Source organism: Schistocerca nitens, chromosome 2 (genome assembly GCF_023898315.1).
Source record: "Schistocerca nitens isolate TAMUIC-IGC-003100 chromosome 2, iqSchNite1.1, whole genome shotgun sequence".
Classification (NCBI taxonomy): Eukaryota; Metazoa; Arthropoda; class Insecta; order Orthoptera; family Acrididae; genus Schistocerca; species Schistocerca nitens.
In genome coordinates, this window is record NC_064615.1 from 1119987066 (window position 1) to 1120007426 (window position 20361).

The window sequence follows — 20361 nt, forward strand, 5'->3', positions numbered from 1 at the left end:
GCAGGCTGCTATTCTCCCATGGAGACGATCGTAGAGATGCTGGATGTAGTCCTGTGGAACGGCTTGCCATGCCATTTCCACCTGGCGCCTCAGTTGGACCAGCGTTCGTGCTGGACGTGCAGACCGCGTGAGACGACGCTTCATCCAGTCCCAAACATGCTCAATGGGGGACAGATCCGGAGATCTTGCTGGCCAGGGTAGTTGTCTTACACCTTCTAGAGCACGTTGGGTGGCACGGGATACATGCGGACGTGCATTGTCCTGTTGGAACAGCAAGTTCCCTTGCCGGTCTACGAATGGTAGAACGATGGGTTCGATGACGGTTTGGATGTACCGTGCACTATTCAGTGTCCCCTCGACGATCACCAGCGGTGTACGGCCAGTGTAGGAGATCGCTCCCCACACCATGATGCCGGGTGTTGGCCCTGTGTGCCTCGGTCGTATGCAGTCCTGATTGTGGCGCTCACCTGCACGGCGCCAAACACGCATACGACCATCATTGGCACCAAGGCAGAAGCGACTCTCATCGCTGAAGACGACACGTCTCCATTCGTCCCTCCATTCACGCCTGTCGCGACACCACTGGAGGCGGGCTGCACGATGTTGGGGCGTGAGCGGAAGACGGCCTAACGGTGTGCGGGACCGTAGCCCAGCTTCATGGAGACGGTTGCGAATGGTCCTCGCCGATACCCCAGGAGCAACAGTGTCCCTAATTTGCTGGGAAGTGGCGGTGCGGTCCCCTACGGCACTGCGTAGGATCCTACGGTCTTGGAGTGCATCCGTGCGTCGCTGCGGTCCGGTCCCAGGTCGACGGGCACGTGCACCTTCCGCCGACCACTGGCGACAACATCGATGTACTGTGGAGACCTCACGGCCCACGTGTTGAGCAATTCGGCGGTACGTCCACCCGGCCTCCCGCATGCCCACTATACGCCCTCGCTCGAAGTCCGTCAACTGCACATACGGTTCACGTCCACGCTGTCGCGGCATGCTACCAGTGTTAAAGACTGCGATGGAGCTCCGTATGCCACGGCAAACTGGCTGACACTGACGGCGGCGGTGCACAAATGCTGCGCAGCTAGCGCCATTCGACGGCCAACAGCGCGGTTCCTGGTGTGTCCGCTGTGCCGTGCGTGTGATCATTGCTTGTACAGCCCTCTTGCAGTGTCCGGAGCAAGTATGGTGGGTCTGACACACCGGTGTCAATATGTTCTTTTTTCCATTTCCAGGAGTGTATATACCTTTCAATGATCGATTTTTGGGGTACTAGTCCCATCTTCACAATCGCCTGAAGTACAAATCGAATGGATGTTGTATATTCTTTGTCTGAATATTATTTCCCTGAATGGCATCTGGCTGTCTACGAAATGAGAAGTGTACTATACCCACGTCTATAAGACTACATAAAATGGCTCAGCCGTGAGGTGACAATGTATTTGGTGCTGTGGACGAGGGGCTTATGTGTTTGGCATTCGGTTGACTGCAGGCTGTGTTGTTTTATTTTAAATAGCTATCATTGATTAGTTTCCATGATGTAAAGCGTCTACTATTGCTTGCTATTAAATTCAGGAAAATGAACTTCTTAGAAACTATGTTCGTGAACTCTCATTTTACAGCAACACACTTAAAGAACTAGACAACAGTTGACGAAAAACAAAAGATTTATTTTTAGTATATAAATGAGAAAAAGATTGGTAATGAAAATTCAAAACTCAACAAAAATAAAACTCGAACACAAGAACAAAGAACAAAACCGAACAAATAACTCGAAGAGAACAAAAAACTCGAAACAAACAGGAACTATTGGAACAAATTAATCTTTTCTTCAGTTTCTGGAAGCAGCAACCGAAGCATGGCTGCTGAGATCCTCGGCTGCCCCCTCCTCCACTTCTGTACGAGGTTTTTCATTATCAGCAGCGTCCACCTAGGCAAACAGCATAGCTATAGTTGTGACAAAATCAGTCATCACCTAGGACTTACATAATAAAATAATAGTAGCATAGTATATCCGGACACTGTGACGAACAGACAGTTAATACGGAATACCATTCTTGTTATTACCCGGGTAGTGCAAAGAAGAGAAGAAATAAAAAGAAGATTTAACGATATCCATAACAGCTGATAGCAAATAAATGATACACTTTTACATGTCGTCTCCGGTCTGTCACAATTTATAAACTAGTAAGCTGGGGTATTTAGCAAACGATGTTGTGGCAGAGTGAATGCAGCCATAGGCCGCCTTTAGAGGCAATCTAACTGTCACAGAGCACCGGACAAAATATAACATGGTGCGTCTAAGTGCTGATAAGAAACGCTTAGTCCTGTTCTCCACAAGAAGACCAGACCTGAGGGGCAGACAACAAATCAATAACAGACAGATACACGGGACCAACCACGTCAAATACCTAGGTGTATTATTAGACAATAAATTTGTATTCAACTTACACATACAAGTTAAGAAAGAGAAGACGATCAGACTAATTGATGCCCTACATCCCTTACTAGACAGCGAAAACGTGAAAGTCAATACAAAAATAAGACGTTATAAGGCAGTCACGATAAGGCCAAGACATACAGAAGTTCGTTTTGGGGCACAGTACTCCAGACAAATATATTCAAGTCATATGAAAGAGAGGCTTAAGACACATTTTCAAATAACTCCGATGGTCTAGAGCCAGAGACCTACATAATGAACTTAATGAAGTCATGATAGGTTAGTTGGTTGTACAAAACAGCATTAAACTGCTTGAGAAAATTGAAAATCTTAGACCAGCCTCACAACATTTGTAATATACGAGCACAGTCAATTGCCAAAGATGGCCTTATGTACGAGTTCCACGTGCAATGATGGAAGATTTCGAGTTGTAGCAGCAGAGTATAATTAAATCCAGGACAGGAGCACAACGTCCTGTTAACGTCAGAGAAGCGCTAAAATGATACTAAGAAGTCCAGCCTTCAGAGAATACCGTACGGCTGCTAACCGTTAAAAAATATAAAAGAGAAGTAAATTGTTTACAAACAAGTGTCTTCGTCTATCGCACAATGTGCAATGGGATACCGCTGAAGATCTCTCTATTAGCAACGGGACTTTAACTAGATACACACTGATACGATTTCTGGCAGGTTATTAATTAAGTTGCCCTTTCAATGAAATTCCTTGCTTTTAAGTCAGTGTGATGTGGGTGTTGTTACTGTTATCGAATTATCTGTTCTGAATTTGTTGATGTTAATCTAAAACGGATAGTTCAACTGCTTGCGAGCAGTCTTGTAACTGGGAATTACCCAACTCGGTGGTTTACTTTTATTCAATGAAGATCTGTGTGTCAGTTATAAGCATCGTTTGATTTCAGCTGTTACGAGTCCTCCGAAATTACCCATTTCCTCTCCTTCCCTAGTGCACAATTGCTTATTCAGTGCATTTTGCGGTTTCTGGACACCCAACATAACTTAATGTAAAGACGGAAATTGATATTGCGCTGGGCGTCAAGGTATGAGGGAATCTGTTGCAGTGAAATGATGGAATAGCAAACGAAAAGACAACTCACTGCCTGCCGGAGTATAGTGTAAAGTGCCACTGTATGAAGCTGCCTCACTGGTGAAGCCTGCTTGCTACCTGGCTGAGGTGTGCCTCATTCCAGCCAGCGGGACGAAGTAAGGTGCTCGTTGGCGTCCTGATTAGGCACTTCCCTCTGATACACGTATTCCTGCTAAAGGGAGCTAATTTGGTCAGTGAGGTGGGGTTTGTTGTGTGGGTACTTCCTACAGCTGAAAGCAAAAGGAAATTTCTCAGGGGATGATTTATTTATGAAGAAGAAAATAGGAATGCGGCCGAACAACTTAGTAGCCAGATGAACATGAGTAGCCAGATAAACATCAGTCCTACACCCACATGATGTTAGTATGATAGGCTGCTAGCTTGTACATCATTAGAAGGTGGAAATAAATTAAGTTTCAATAGAAAAACATATTCATCGCATGAAAGGAGAAAACAAGTAATTGTGATGCAAGGCAGGAATTCGAGAGCAGGACAATATAAAATAGAGCACCATGAGCTATGGGCAAGTAATTATATAGAAAGACGCCTAGAAAAATGTGCACAGAAATCAGTTGAATTTGGTTTTTTTTAAGAAAAGTGAAAGGATTCTATGAATCTTTTAGAAACCTGGAGATACCAGAAGACTTCGAAAGACTATCGAGTGTTTCAAAGGGAGCTTTAGGCAACCGCTGATTCTGAAAGGGAGATGTATTGCAAAAGATGACGAACGGTTGGTTTCGAGAGATGTGTGATCATGAGAGCTGCATAGGATCAAATGGAGGAAAAGACAACTCATAAGTAAAGAATTTTATTCACGAAAGAAGAAAATACCTAAATACAGGAAATGAAGCCAGCAGATGTGAATACACAGGTTTAAAAATAATGGAGAAGAAACTCTAAACTTGACTGGGGGAATAATAGACGTCCCACACAGGAAAATTTAAGAAAACTTTGGTGAAAATCACATAAATGAATACCTATGGATCAGATTGCAAGACAGTATGAAGCAAGAAAGGAAAGACTGAAATTTGGATACAGCCTACGGACAGGTTCAACAAAGGGTACCACCTTGAAGTAATTATTATCGAAAGGAAAGAGGAATTAGACGAGGGTATGAAGGAACACATTATACTGTGAAAGGAATTTCACAGACCACTGAAAGACATATGTCGAAGAAGGACACCTAGAGTAGACAAAACTTCTTTACTGTTATTGGGATCATTGTGAGAAGCAAGAAAAAAAAGAGTTCACCAGACATGTAACACGAGCAAGGTTGGATACATACTCTCAGTCTTCAAAAATATGTAATGATCCCACTTCGAAAGTGGAAAAATTCCAAAGGAGTGTGAATGTTAATGGAATGGTTGGAAAAGAACTAACACGAAATTATGATTAGACTGGCAAAAGATGAGTTTAGGTTCAAGAGGGATGTAGAGAAGCACGAACCATTACTGACTCAATTCTACGACTTGGGAGATACACTGAAGCAAAGCAAACCGACGTTCATACCTGCTGCATTTCTGAAGGTAACAAGGATGAAATGCGAGTCACGAATTAGACAGGCTTTTAGCCTATTCCACATCTTATTCAGTGTGGACATTCAGCAGGCAATACAGAAAGGAAACCGAAACTTTGAATCAATATTTTAGTTCTGGAAGAAAAAAAAATAAACTTTTGTTTAGTCGATGACAATGCAATTATATCAGAGACGGTACTTTACTTGAATTATCAGCTGAAAGAAATGGGTAACCTACTGAAAATATGTTGTTAGCTGAATGTTAAAAAAGCGAAAGTAAGGTAGTAAAATGCAGTAGAATAAAATCGAAATTGTGAGCTACGGAGGGAAATGGATTAGGAAATGACATTGAAAGTATCAAAAGAGTTTTGCTACTTGGGTGGAAAAATATCAGATGGATGCTGAAGTGCAGAAGATGTACAACTGAGAACGCCAATAGCAAAATTCAATGTCACATGGTCTTTTCTGAAGGTATTTGTCTGCAGTCTAGCCTTGTACATGAATGAAACGTGAACTGTAAGCAGTTCAGGGCAGAAAAGAGGAGATGGTTTTGAAGGGAAGTGTTCCAGGAGAGCGCTGAAGACGAAGTCGACCTAGGGCGTGGCTTACATGGGGCAATTCAATCGACGCGGGGACAAAATATTTTTATGGCAGAAAGTGAATAAAAGGTGGAATCTGTTGATAGGATGCATCATGAAGCCTCAGGGGGTTATCAGGTTGGTGAAAAAGGACTGAGGGAGTGTGTGTGATCGTGGAACGTGGGATGTTTGTAAAATTCTGCTGATAGATGAAGACTTGTACATGTAAAGTGGACTCACATGAATGACGCTTGCCATAGTTATGAAGAAACCAAGAGGCTCTCACTCGATGGACTACTGTGGCGAGCTGCATAATGCCATTCTTAAGACCGGAGACACCAAGAGCAACGGTTGTGCCTCTGGTTCATGTTCTAATAGTTGCCTGTTCCGTACCTACTAAGGGCTATAGCTGTACTGACGCTATTCACAGCAAAATAGTGGATGAGGCTAAACAGATGGATCCTTACACGAAAAATATTCTGTCATGGTATATTCTGGTAGCAGTGGCGACTGAACTTATGTAACATAGGAGGTGTCCTTGTACCTTCACATGCAGTAGCTTTATTAATCTTCTGACATTCAACACACTTCATCATACCATTCTCCTTTAAACTCGTCGTTGTTAATTCTTAGTGTCATATCAGATGATAAAATGTTCACCGTTATTTTGTGTGTTAGGTTATCAGCATTCTTTGGTGTAACATTCAGTGAATTATCACTCTGTCACAGCAGAAAGGCTCAGTATCATTGTTCGTCATAAATATTTCAATGAATCTTCCATCTGTTCCCGACATTGTCTTAGATGTAACTTTGGATGAAACGAAAGTCCTCGTTACCAAGCTTACTGCGTTAATGTCATAATTCCGTCGGTTTCTAAAATCTGCGATACATGGGGCGTCAAATTCTCATGGGTATCAGTCACTATAGTGATGTAATTGTTTTTGACTGCCTTATCGATGATATTCTACTTCATAACATGGTCTTCTGTGGTATTCAGGCGACATCTCATTCTGCCTCCCGGTTTCATATCCTATTACACTAACATACCCTACTATGGCGCCCAGTTCAGGTAATAGATTTTCTTACGTCGCTTAGACATGTGAGTACATCGCAATCTTTTCCTTTGATAATGATACGTTTTCGCTTTAATAGTTCTGTTTGGTGCGTAATCGAGCAGACGAACCGATGCTACTGCGGTCAATGTTTACATTACTGTCCAGCAGGTAGGTAATTTCCTCTGTTCTTTCCAGCAAGTAGCTAAGGATGCAGTCTAGTTGAAGCAAGAGGTACCTGAGACCACTTGAAACTAATAGAACAGTTCATCTCTGAAGGAGTCGACTTCCGCGAAGTCTTACATCTCCGGAAGAAACAAGCCAGATAGAGACGATATTCCAAAGAAAACTACAACGTGGAGAAGTTGTGAGTTGGCTAAGACACAGTCCTCGAAATCAGTACGTGCCCTTTTAAATGTTCACCGACTATCCAGATTTAGATTGTTCACATTTCCATAAATTACGTAAAACATTGATCGTCATAGATGCGTTGAAAGTGAGTCAATCGATTTGAGTATTCGTCACTTCCCAATCAGAAATCACGCTACGTAAATAACGTCTTTGTCGCGGAATAAAAGTTAACTGCTTATCTTACACCACTACCTCGATCCTGCCGTGTAGACGGAAGGATGTGACTCCAGCCAGCAGTGACATACCGTCACTTGTGACTCGCAAGAACTATGGTCTACAACTGGCACGACTCAAGTCGTTGCAGGGTGCCATGTAACCATACCGAACCCGAGACAATTTTGCAGTGGAAGCTTATAATCTCTAGTGGTACCATCGCGTTAGACCTTGGATTCAGTTTAGTGTCTAGTAATTGAAGGACGTGAGTACACTCTAAATAACCAAGTGATGTACATATATAGACTAACAAATTACTACAGTTTCAGTTAAACTGAATTATCTATGTAAGAGAAAGGGCTTCACAAATTGAGGGAGTCAACAATGCGCTGTTCCTCCTCGGGGCTTTATACCAGCAGTTTTTCGACGTGGCACAGATTATTGCAGTTACTGGATGTGCTCCCGGCATCGTGGCATATTCTGCCAATAGGAGTGTTTACTGCATCAAAATCTCGAACTGGACGGAGGACCCTACGCATAACACTACGAACGTTCTGAATTGGGGAGAGATCCGACGAACTTGACGGCCATGGTAGAATCTGCCAAGCAAGAAGGGAGGCAGTATAAACTTTCGTCTTGCTGAAATATAAGCCCTGGATAGCAACAAAGCGTTGCGTGGAATATCGTCGACGTACAGCTGTGCTGTAAAGGAGCCGCGAATGGAGTCCAAGTGGTTCCAGTTGTGAAAAAGAATGGCGCCCCAAACCGTCACTCCTGGCTGTCAGACTGTACGGAGGGCGGCAGCCAGGGGCTTCCTGAGACACGTCTTCTTTGGTCACCGGTGCTCAACTCGAAGAGAGCTTCTTCGCTGAAGACAATTCTACTCGTGTCAAAGAGATACTTAGCTGAAAACGCATATATACGCCCCAGACATCGGTGAGATACCAATTTGAATGTCGCCCGACGTATGGACCGACAACCAGAAATAATGCTTTGTGCGCCTTTTCCTTTCATAGAAGGACTCGGTTGGTTGTCATCCGTGGCAATCTTACAGCACTGCGGTGCGTCTAAGGTATTCTGCACCCCGTTTTATTGCCCTTTATGACAAACCATCCTCGGATTAAATTTCACCAAGATAATGCTTTTCCGCACAGGGCGAGATTTTCTGCTGATTGTCTTCGTTCTTGCCGAACCTTAACCTCACCAGCAAAGTCGCCGGATCTCTTTCCAATTGAAAACGTCTGCAGCATTGTGGAAGGGAACCTGCAACCAACTGAGGATTGTGACCATCTAACGCGCCAGTTGGACAGAATGTGGCACGATATCTCAGGAGGACATCAGACAATCATGTCAATCAATGCCAAGGCCACCAACTGCTTGGAGAAGGTCCACAGGTGTACCAACGCGTTTCTGACTTGCTCAGTTTGTTAAGATCATCCAATTTTTTTGAACGCATAATCATTTGTTTGTCTGTACCTGTACACCTGAACATCACGTCTACCGATATCCTTCCCATTCTGATAATTCGTTTGTGGTGCGTCGTTCTTTTGTCTTAGCGTGTAATATAGGATTGTAATATAGTGAATCTCTCGTTTAGTCCTTCATGTAAACGAGACAGTCGACTACATTTCATAGTCGTGACAGGTAACCGGATTATGAGAGGTTCGCGAAAATTATCGGCCGACAGGGTGGCTGTTTCAGCAATACAGACAGTCTGAGATGTATTTGTCTTTTCGTCGCTCCAAACTGAGTGGCCATTTATTCCTGCTAGCTCTTCATTGTACTAATAACACTAACTTACCTCAGAGGGATCCTCCTTCGGCAGATCAACGAATTCCACCTCTGCTTTCTTGCAAATAGTCTCGGCGTTCACAGTCAGTTTACAGGCGTCGTTCTCGAGCGGTGGAATATCTTCTAGCAGATTGGTCACGTCGAAACGCCCAATGACGCGGACCTGTGGATGGTTTGACTTCATCATCACTGACTCAGCTGTGAAGGCAAGCTTCTAACCTACAGAGCACTTTAGATACTGACTTAACTTTCTGAAATGGGTTATACGAGATCTCTATGTGTAGGTTGTAATAAAGATGAAGAACAGTGCTACAGATGTCTGTTAAAAAGTAAGATAGAGGTAGAGAACTATGAGGCACAGGAATTTAATGGAGGGGGAACATTTTTATGGGGCAGACTGATCAGGAAGGCTAACGTGAATATTCGTAAGGCATGGAGGAATAGTTAATCGGGCGCTTGAAAGTAAGAATTGTTAAGAGATGGTCAGGTTCGAACATAACAACTAGGTTATTGCCCATGCAGTGCTTCGTGCACACCATGATACAAAATGATCACGCAGAAGAATGAAATTTTCTAAAAGAATGATGATCTAAAAACATCAGACATTGTCTATGGTCTATATGGCATGTAATGTTTTAGATGGTTTTTGTTTACTTCTTACAATAGGACACATAAAGACGTACAGCAACTACGTAACAAAACATACACTCAACTCTAAACAAGGGAGCTTGCTAAAGAAAATGTCGATATATATGTTTTTTATTACTACTCTGAATCATGTAGTAAAGTTAAGTAATACATCCAATTATCGTGATATCGTTTGGAATTAAATGCAGTATATTTGTCAGTTGTCCAGATAATTAATTTCATTTACAATAAAAGTGTTTAGTCAAGTATAAAACGTTCATACGCCTTTCACATTCATGTGTCATATACCAGAACTTGTATAATTGCTCTGAAGTTGTTAAAGCTTTATGTTTTAATTCACTCCAATAACGTTACATCCGCTTCTCCCCAACAGATGTTGTTTTTCTACTTAACTGATGTCTGTTATACGTGTGATTTCATATTTTTAACCTCCAATAAATAGAACTACTTCCTAATGAATTACTAGTATTCTTATTGTTGAGTAATATATTTCTCATCAATGATTTCAGTGACGTTACGTATCACACATTTGTATTCATGCAGTGTTAACACTTTTATATCTAGAATTGCTACTGTGTTATCACGTGGAACTACACTCCTGGAAATTGAAATAAGAACACCGTGAATTCATTGTCCCAGGAAGGGGAAACTTTATTGACACATTCCTGGGGTCAGATACATCACATGATCACACTGACAGAACCACAGGCACATAGACACAGGCAACAGAGCATGCACAATGTCGGCACTAGTACAGTGTATATCCACCTTTCGCAGCAATGCAGGCTGCTATTCTCCCATGGAGACGATCATAGAGATGCTGGATGTAGTCCTGTTGAACGGCTCGCCATGCCATTTCCACCTGGCGCCTCAGTTGGACCAGCGTTCGTGCTGGACGTGCAGACCGCGTGAGACGACGCTTCATCCAGTCTCAAACATGCTCAATGGAGGACAGATCCGGAGATCTTGCTGGCCAGGGTAGTTGACTTACACCTTCTAGAGCACGTTGGGTGGCACGGGATACATGCGGACGTGCATTGTCCTGTTGGAACAGCAAGTTCCCTTGCCGGTCTAGGAATGGTAGAACGATGGGTTCGATGACGGTTTGGATGTACCGTGCACTATTCAGTGTCCCCTCGACGATCACCAGTGGTGTACGGCCAGTGTAGGAGATCGCTCTCCACACCATGATGCCGGGTGTTGGCCCTGTGTGCCTCGATCGTATGCAGTCCTGATTGTGGCGCTCACCTGCACGACGCCAAACACGCATACGACCATCATTGGCACCAAGGCAGAAGCGACTCTCATCGCTGAAGACGACACGTCTCCATTCGTCCCTCCATTCACGCCTGTCGCGACACCACTGGAGGCGGGCTGCACGATGTTGGGGCGTGAGCGGAAGACGGCCTAACGGTGTGCGGGACCGTAGCCCAGCTTCATGGAGACGGTAGCGAATTGTCCTCGCCGATACCCCAGGAGCAACAGTGTCCCTAATTTGCTGGGAAGTGTCGGTGCGGTCCCCTACGGCACTGCGTATGATCCTACGGTCTTGGAGTGCATCCGTGCGTCGCTGCGGTCCGGTCCCAGGTCGACGGGCACGTGCACCTTCCGCCGACCACTGGCGACAACATCGATGTACTGTGGAGACCTCACGCCCCACGTGTTGAGCAATTCGGCGGTACGTCCACCCGGCCTCCCGCATGCCCACTATACGCCCTCGCTCAAAGTCCGTCAACTGCACATACGGTTCACGTCCACGCTGTCGCGGCATGCTACCAGTGTTAAAGACTGCGATGGAGCTCCGTATGCCACGGCAAACTGGCTGACACTGACGGCGGCGGTGCACAAATGCTGCGCAGCTAGCGCCATTCGACGGCCAACACCGCGGTTCCTGGTTGTGTCCGCTGTGCCGTGCGTGTGATCATTGCTTGTACAGCCCTCTCGCAGTGTCCGGAGCAAGTATGGTGGGTCTGACACACCGGTGTCAATGTGTTCTTTTTTCCATTTCCAGGAGAGTATTTTGCGCGCATTTGTGTGCGTCACTCTCTTCGGTCAAATCATCCCAGCTAATAAGTGTGAGGAGCGTTTTTTGCCGTACAGAATCTGTCCCAGATCGAGTCATTCAATAAAGTAATCGACTTCCTTAGGATTTCAGATAACCAGTGCAACACCATCAACGACACAGTAGTAAATTTCAAAAATATATTATCCGACGTATCCCTAACAGCACAGCTGTGGCGAGGCAACATAACATGTAGAAAGTACGTGCAGTGGCAGCCGCAATGACGAGAGTATGCTAATTGAGACGTAACGTACCATCGTTGACGAGGTCATTAGAAAACTTTGTCTAGATATGGGAAAGGATGATGGGTGAAAGAGCATGTGTTCTTTTCGATTGGATGCATCTCGACTATGTTTTATAACAGGACCAGCGAAACCCGTAACACAGTTTGCACAAATTTCCATTTCCTACTAAATTATTCATTTACTCTGATTATGTAGCTGAAGTAAAAAGTGGTCAGAGGTAATCCTCTTTTGTGACTAAGAAGCGCACTCTTTTGGTAGATACTACTATGTAAGTCGTATTTCGCACATTCATTGTCTTCGGATTACATGGTTATCACGTTTGAAGTGGGACACACTTGCAGATAGACGACGAGCTAAAGGGAAGGGTCTCTTGACTAAATTCCAAAAATACTATCTTCGTCGAGGATGTAGAGCATATATTATTACCACCAGCTTAGAAATCCCGCAATGATCATCATTCAAAGATAAGGGAAATTAAAGCTCGTACTAAGCTGTTGAGACAGTTATTTTTCTCTCGCGCGATCCACGAGTGGAACGCAGGGGGTGGTTAAATATGGCTTTGGCGCGAATAGTGCCCTCCGCCACACACCGCTTGGTGGCTAGTGGAGTATATATGTAAATGTAAATGTAGAGGTAGAGTTTGCCTCTAAGACGTTGCTCAGCCTGCGACAGAAGGTGATCCAAAACATTGTTACAGCCTTATTTTAAATAATTTAGCCTCGAAAGCAGCCTACTATTGCTAGTTCCAATCCAAATTCTTGCCTCATTTCTTTTTATGAATTTCTGTCCAATAAAGACGTCGTAATATTATAGTAATTATGTATAACTTCGATATTAACAATGATTGATAGCGGTGTGGACCTACAGATGGGATGGCATCTGTTTCAGTTCTCGTCCTAAGTCTGTCAGAAGCTGTACCGAAAATGCCTCGGCCACCCTTCATCACCCCCTTTCCTTACGGCTTGTGCCATTGATTCCATGTGGTCTCTGCCAACTGCTCGTATGCTCTTACAATTTTTATACTCTTACAGTCTACTTATCCAGATAGTTTTCATCAAGAACTTAATTACAAGATCACGTGAGCGTCAGCATTAGAACAACCGTTGGCAGTATCACAATAAGGCCAAACAGACGCCACGAAAGTTTACCTGGAGCAATTAGGTGTGAGCTATGTTGGAAGGTAGATAAAAGAGTCCATTAGAGCGCCTTTTTGGATGGTATAGAATATTCCATAAGTTCATTCGGAATCTTCATGTCGTCACATTTATCCTATTGAACTCTTACAAGGACTGAACCACCGTACCCGTTACCACGCATACTGATTTGGTGTAAAAGTCATTCCGTTTCTATCATCTGTCTTAGGCGGCACGTTCACCATCTAGTCGGCTACAATCATTATGATTTTGTGATTCCTTCTGTCTTCTGTATTTATCCCCTACTGCCACACAACATGTTAATTTATGGCGTTCATAGTCATTTATTTCCAGCTCTTGGTTTCACATCCCCTGACATGTGGATGTCGGATTCGAGACATCAGTTCAACTAACAGGTTTGCCTAATGTCACACAATTACAGAACTGCATCGCAGCTTTTCCCTTTACTACTGATACGTCTTCGCAATGATACCTCTGTTTAGTGTGTGTTGATGACATAAGTTGTGCAACGGCGGTCTACATTTACAGAACAGTGAGCCATGTAATCGACCTCGTGTGTTCCTCCCACAAAATGGCTGAGGACGTACTCCACTGGGAGCCACAGGCCAACTTAAGCTTAGTCGCAAGCATCAGAACAGTCCAGCTTTGATGCGGTCGTATGTTTCGGTAAAGAATTGTATCTTTCTTTAAGACACAAGGTATACAAGTTTTATTTCCGCATGAAATTGCAACGTGGTGAGTTGGTTAAGACAAAGTCTTGAAATCAGTATGTGCTATGATAATTTCACTTTTTCCCGGATTTAACTACTCCACGTTAACATAAATCGCTAAACACTATCCTCGTCGTAGTTGCGTTAATAATGAGGTAACCGGTTTCAGTCTCCCGCGGCCCACAACTCGAAATCGCAGTGCGTGTATAACGCCTTCGTCGCAAACTGAAAGTCAGCTTCTAATCTTACACGTTTGCCTCGAACTTACGACACCGATGGACAGATGAGAGTCTGGCCAGCAGTAGAGCTCGACCAGCTGCGACTCTCCAAGGCTGTCGTCTATAATCGGTGCATCTCAACTCCTTTTAGACCGACATGTCACGCTAGTGGCATTCCGAAGTCATGGCAATTTTACATCTGAAGCTTACTGCATCTCAGCAAAATTAAGTTGTATCTGAAGTTTACTTTAACGTCTTCTAACCAATGGACGTTAGTATTTCTGGATTGTAATAAAATGTAAACGTGACTCTCGAGTGCATTTTGCTGTCATGAAGGCATGTCTGGAGCGTGAAAGATTCGAAATAAATCAATAAATTTCGCAGAGTGGGTGATTCTGCAATGCATGCAGTCAGAGGTGTAACTGGCTTTCTTCCGCTGTCAACCTGTCAGGCCCTTTCTTCCTACTAACTATTCATGGTAGTAATGGTACTGACTTACCTCAGTACGGCCCTCCTGCGAAGCATCGAACAACTCTGTCTCTGGTTTCTGCGGTAAAATTTCAGGTTGACCACTCCGATCGCAAGTGTCGCCCTCAAAACGTGGAATCTCTCCAGCCACCTCATCCTCTCCAAAGTCCCAAGTAAAATCAACCTGTGGGAGGTTTGAGTTTATCATCACTGATTCATCTAGAATAGCATTTGTCTAAAGGACAGAAAAGTTAAGACGTCTATCTCAGCATTCTTAAATGGATTACATATTAAGTAACTAAGCCTTCACTGCAGACAGTAATGAACGTGAAATACAGTGTTTTTAATGTATGTTAAAATTGTGAAGATATGGGCAGGTTAGAAAAAAAGAAGCAGACCATTGCATATACAGTGGGATAGGGCGCGTGATGATATAAAATGATTAGGCCATACAAAAGAGTGACACGAAGCAAGACTATGATGATACAAAAAACATGACACATCCTTTTTTAGCCGTATGATATGTGACGTCTTCGATAGTTTTCGGTTACTACGTGCAATCTTACAGCAACCACGCCGGTAGATTTAAAAAAGGAAGATTACTAAAGAAAATGTAAGTATATTTTGATATTGCTGCGCTGTATCTTCCGCCAGGATGGAATATTACGCCTGATTAACAATACATCATTTAGAGTTATTTACTCTATCTTTGTCAATATCTTGATATATTGTTTTTTACAATAAAAGTAATTAGTAACATATTTTAAATTCATGCTCCTTTCACACTGTCTTGCTATATTATAAGAAAATGTATGATTCCTCCGAACATATTAATACCGTATTGTTTGTTTAGTTTACACCAATTATACTAGAGCCACGTCTCCCTATGTATATTGTTCTTCATCTTCCGTTTTCTTCAGTTTCATGGCCTAGCATCCCTTTCCACATTTATATCCTTGCATGCAACATTAGTTTTACCTTAGGGTGTTGTAACAAGTTGAGAATAATATTATTGGTCTGTAGTAGAGTGAATATCTCTCATTGCTCTTCTTGTAAATCTGAGTGTCAGCTGCGGTCTCTCATGCTTTGAAGGCACGTATGGAGCTTGAGCGATTCCCAATAATACACTGAAGCACCAAAGAAAGTGCTATAAGCACGTGTATTGAAATACAGAGATATGTAAACAGGCAGAATACACCACTGGAGTCCGCAATGCCTGTATAAGACAATAGCTGTCTGGCGCAGTTGTTAGATCGGCTAGTGCTGCTACAACGGTAGGTTATCAAGATTTAACTTAGTTTGAATGTGGTGTTATAGTCGGCAAACGAGTGATGGGACAATGCATCTCCGAGGTAGCGATGAAGTGGGGATTTTCTCGTACGATCATTTAATGAGTTTACCGTGAATATCAGGAGTCCGGTAAAATGTCAAATCCCAGACATGGGTGTGGCCGGGAAAACATCCTGTAAGAAAGGGAACAACATCGACTGAAGAGAATCGTTCATCGTGACAGAAGAGCAACCTCTCCGCAAATTATTGAAGATTTCAATGCTGAGTCAGCAACAAGTGTCAAAGTGCGAACCGTTCAACGAAACATCATCGATATGGGCTTTCGGAGCCGAAGCCCCACTTGTATATCCCTGATGAGTGCACTACAGAAAGCTTTAAGCCTCGCCTGGGCGCGTCAACACCGACAATGGACTGTTGACGAAAGGAAACATGTTTCCTGGAAGCACGAGACTCTATATTTAAATTGTATCGGGCGGATGGACGTGTACGGTTATGGTGACAACCTCATGAATCCATGGACCCTACATGTCAGCAGGGCACTGGTGGAGGCTCAGTAATGGTGTGAGGCGTGTGCATCTGGAGACACACATGAACATTATTGAGACTTGCAATTTATTGTTCAGAAGAGATCTCCATCCCCCCGAAATCTTACGGATTTATATACAGGCCTGCACGATTCATGCTGTCAGTTCCCTCCAACACTACTTCAGTCGTTAGTCGAGTGCGTGCCACGTCGTGTTGCGGTACTTCTGGGTGCTCGCAGGGGCCCTACATGATATAGGGTATGTGTACCAGTTTCTTTGGCTCTTCAGGGTATTACCTGGCAGTGGAGTATTCCGCAGTGCATACCATCTGAGATACCATCTGTACATTCTTTCCTCACACCCTTCTTTATCATGGTAGTAATAATATTGACTTACGTCAATGGGATCCTCCTGTTTCTTCTCTCGCCTCTTCCGGCGGTTGCGAGGTTCTACAGGAAGGTTGCAGTTGTGGGCAACAGATGGAGGAATTTCCTCGGCCACATTTATCACCTTGAAGCGCCCAAATATACGAACCTGGGGGAGTTTTGTTTTTACCATCACTAATTTAGGCAAGACATGTATACAGCAGATATAAAGGTTCAGATATCTGAATTGTAATAATTAAACAGACTATATATTCAATAAGTGGCCCGTAATTGCAGTTTTAAGGAATTTTAGTACGGTGCTATTGATGTGTGCTGAAAGTTAAGATATCGAATAAGGTAGAGAGCTAAAAGGTACTAGAAGGAAAAGACAAAGAAAGATATTTATGGAGCACACTTAGTTACTTACCTGTAGTTTGTTGCTACTAGTGCTAAGGCATCAACAAACAGTTAACTTACGTCACAACATCAAATAAATTTGAAGTGCCAGTACACAATAAAATACGCAGGGAATTGCAAGTGAGAGTGCTTACTAACGAAAATGTAAATTAATGTTTATAATTATCTTTGTTATCACACTAATTTCTATTAGCTTATTCTTCCCATCGTCACTTCAATTTATGTTTTCTCTTCCTTCACACCGCCTAAACAACCTCGAATTCCGATTCTGGAACATTATAGTGGGTCTCTACGACAGCACTGTTATCTTTTGTTTAGGAATCCCCGCCCTCTAATACCCTCTCTAACACGTCTGTGTTCTCTGTTCCGGTTATTTATTTTCTTATCAACTACTCTTCAAGTTTCTAAACTTCCTCATGCAGCGGCTCTGGGTAAGCGTCACATGGACTGGAACTGAAACACACGTTATATCGTTCTGCCATTGTGTGCATTTTTATACGGTGGATTCGTACTACTTCCTCAAATTACTGCACTCAAATTAAAGTCATCTTTCGTCTTCCTTTTAAACTGAAGGCATACGCTTTTACCAGTTTATGGAAGTGCTTAGCTTTATGCAAGGATATCCAAACTAACACTCCCTATGGCCGTAGCCTCTCTACTGGAGACTGAGGCAGCACGTCGAAAGCTCTTGCCAGATTTTGGTGCATTAGGTCACTGTTAACCTTCGTTTTTCATTTCGTGAAGGTGGAGCGCCGAAGAACACTATTGCATACATTTTGCTACTTTATTTGGTCATTCTTCTCTCTCGTTCTTTCTTACCCTTTCTTCGAGCTTACTTCACATGGTTGTATTGAAATTGACTTACCTCTGCATAGCCGGCCTTCAGCGTACAGTCCACACTGTTATCTCCATACTTGATGCGGCTATCTGATTCTGGGGTCCATTGGCAGGGAAATATCTCAAAGACAGAAGGCACTTGTGACACCCTCCTCTTTTTCAAGCGGCCATAAACCTGGAAGAGTGGGTTGCATATTTTTCTAACAGATGCGAACATTCTAAACACTTGACTTACAATACTGAAACAGATTTTATACAACATATGCAGTCCATAACTGTATCTTTTAAGATATGTGAAGTACGGTGCTACAGATGGCGATTATAAATTAAGACATCAAATATGGAAGAGAACTAAGAGCTACAAGAATGAAAACGTGAGGTAAGATTTTAACGGAAAACACTAGACAAAACTGTGGCACGGTAATATGGCTACTGCTAAGGCATCCTGTAATAGTTAAACTGGCGCTTGAAAGGAGAAAAATTGTATGTACAATGAAGGTTTAGAATATGTGAAGCAAATGTGGATAGATATATACAGTAAACACGTAGTGAAATATGAAGGCCGGAATATGCCGGACTGAAACTCGAGTACAAGAGCTTTGCCTTTCTGTAAAGTTTGGAAGTCGGGAAATGAGGCACTGGTGGAAGGACACTTGTGAGGACAGGTCGTGTGTCGTTCTTGGTTAGTATAGTCGATGGAGCGCGTGCCCGCAGAAGGCAAATTCATTCTGCTGCCGTCGTCCCACTGTGATCTCTATGCTACTGACGAATGACATGTCATCTGAAGACTCGGAACATAAACATTGCAAGCCACTCTAGGTTTCAGAAAACCTGCTACATTAAATATCACTTAAGCAACACACATCTGCGTACAATAAACGCATATCCTTATTGATGGCGTCATGAAAATAATGCTATGTCATATAACTCTGGTTAAGGTCATGATGTCAGACATTCCTCACCGAAGCTTGCTGAGAAGAGCATTGATAACGTAAATAATTATAGACGTATTACAATCTACTGTGCACCTATTTTAATACCGCGTGGTCTGCGATGGTGTGACATGTCTGGGTTACATCTACTAATGGAAATGAACTTATCCATTAAAAGATATAAAATTTTCCTAAATGTTTGAACCATTCATCAATTGCTACTCCTGAATATTCTCAAAAGGAACGATGTTTAATCCTACCAGGCATGTTTTTTCGGTTTGACCCACAAATCTGTAACAATATCGACTGAATGTAATTTTCGGTTGCCTTCATGCGTACTTCACTTTACTATTTATTAAAGACAGGATGTTTCTGTCCGCAGCGTTGCGACTGATTGCCACATTATGTATAGAAGTTGCCTCCTAGTAGGAAGAACATAAGTACGCGGTCTTCTTTTCTCAAACCGTTAATGACTGCATGCTTGACTGAAGGAAATTGTAATGTAATATACAGACATCGTATAAACACAGACTGTGTGATGGTTGTAAGAATTAGTCTCTCCCTCCGCATGCACAACAAAATGCGAACATAGAAAATATGGGCAATGTGTGACATGTGGAAGTTTTGGTCGGTCCGGGATGCGTACGTGTATAGCCGAAACGTTTTCTTCAGTTCAGTTTACTAGCTTAATTCCAACCATTAGTGTTGTTACCGTTGTCACCAGTTATTACGAGTCCTTTTGTAAGCAGGTATAGCTATTACGCTGATCCGAAGATCATAGGAAAGCGAGCGGCTAGTGTTACGGGGGTGATGGATACGAAGACGTGTGGCTGCAATTGGGTTACGTGGCTCGATCCACACTTATTTCACTGTCTCTGAAAATGCACTTATGAAACGGTGGGGTCAGTGTGCACTGTACGAAGAGCTGTCGTTTGGTGATGGCTTTTTTATGACGAGTAGTTGAGAGAGTTTAGCCGAGTCCAGAAGCTGATACAGTGAGATTCTGTACGGTGCTGTATCAGTGACTATATTAACTGTAATGTAACTGGGCGTTGGCTTCATTGTGGAATTTTTCATACACCTTAGACTTGTTCAGTGCTTACCTTCTCCATGTCCACATTTCTGTAATCATAGACTTCCGTCGAACGTTCTTTCTTTGATTTCTGCCCCAAATCACATGTCTTCTTCCTGCAGGGAAGACACAGACAGCACAAAATGCTGTAAAGCACCTGCGAAGACAAACGAACATTAGAACACGTGTGATTCAGAGTTTATGTATTCAGACAGCAAAATGACACCGCCTCATACTCTTGCTGCAGAGCAGTCAGTAAGTTACGAATTTTTTGTGGACTACCCCTCGCATGGACTTGACCCTTTCCTCAATTTGTTTGAAAAATACCCTAAAACTACAAAATATCACATGAAGAGTGCCGGAAACTGACAGACTATCCCCCT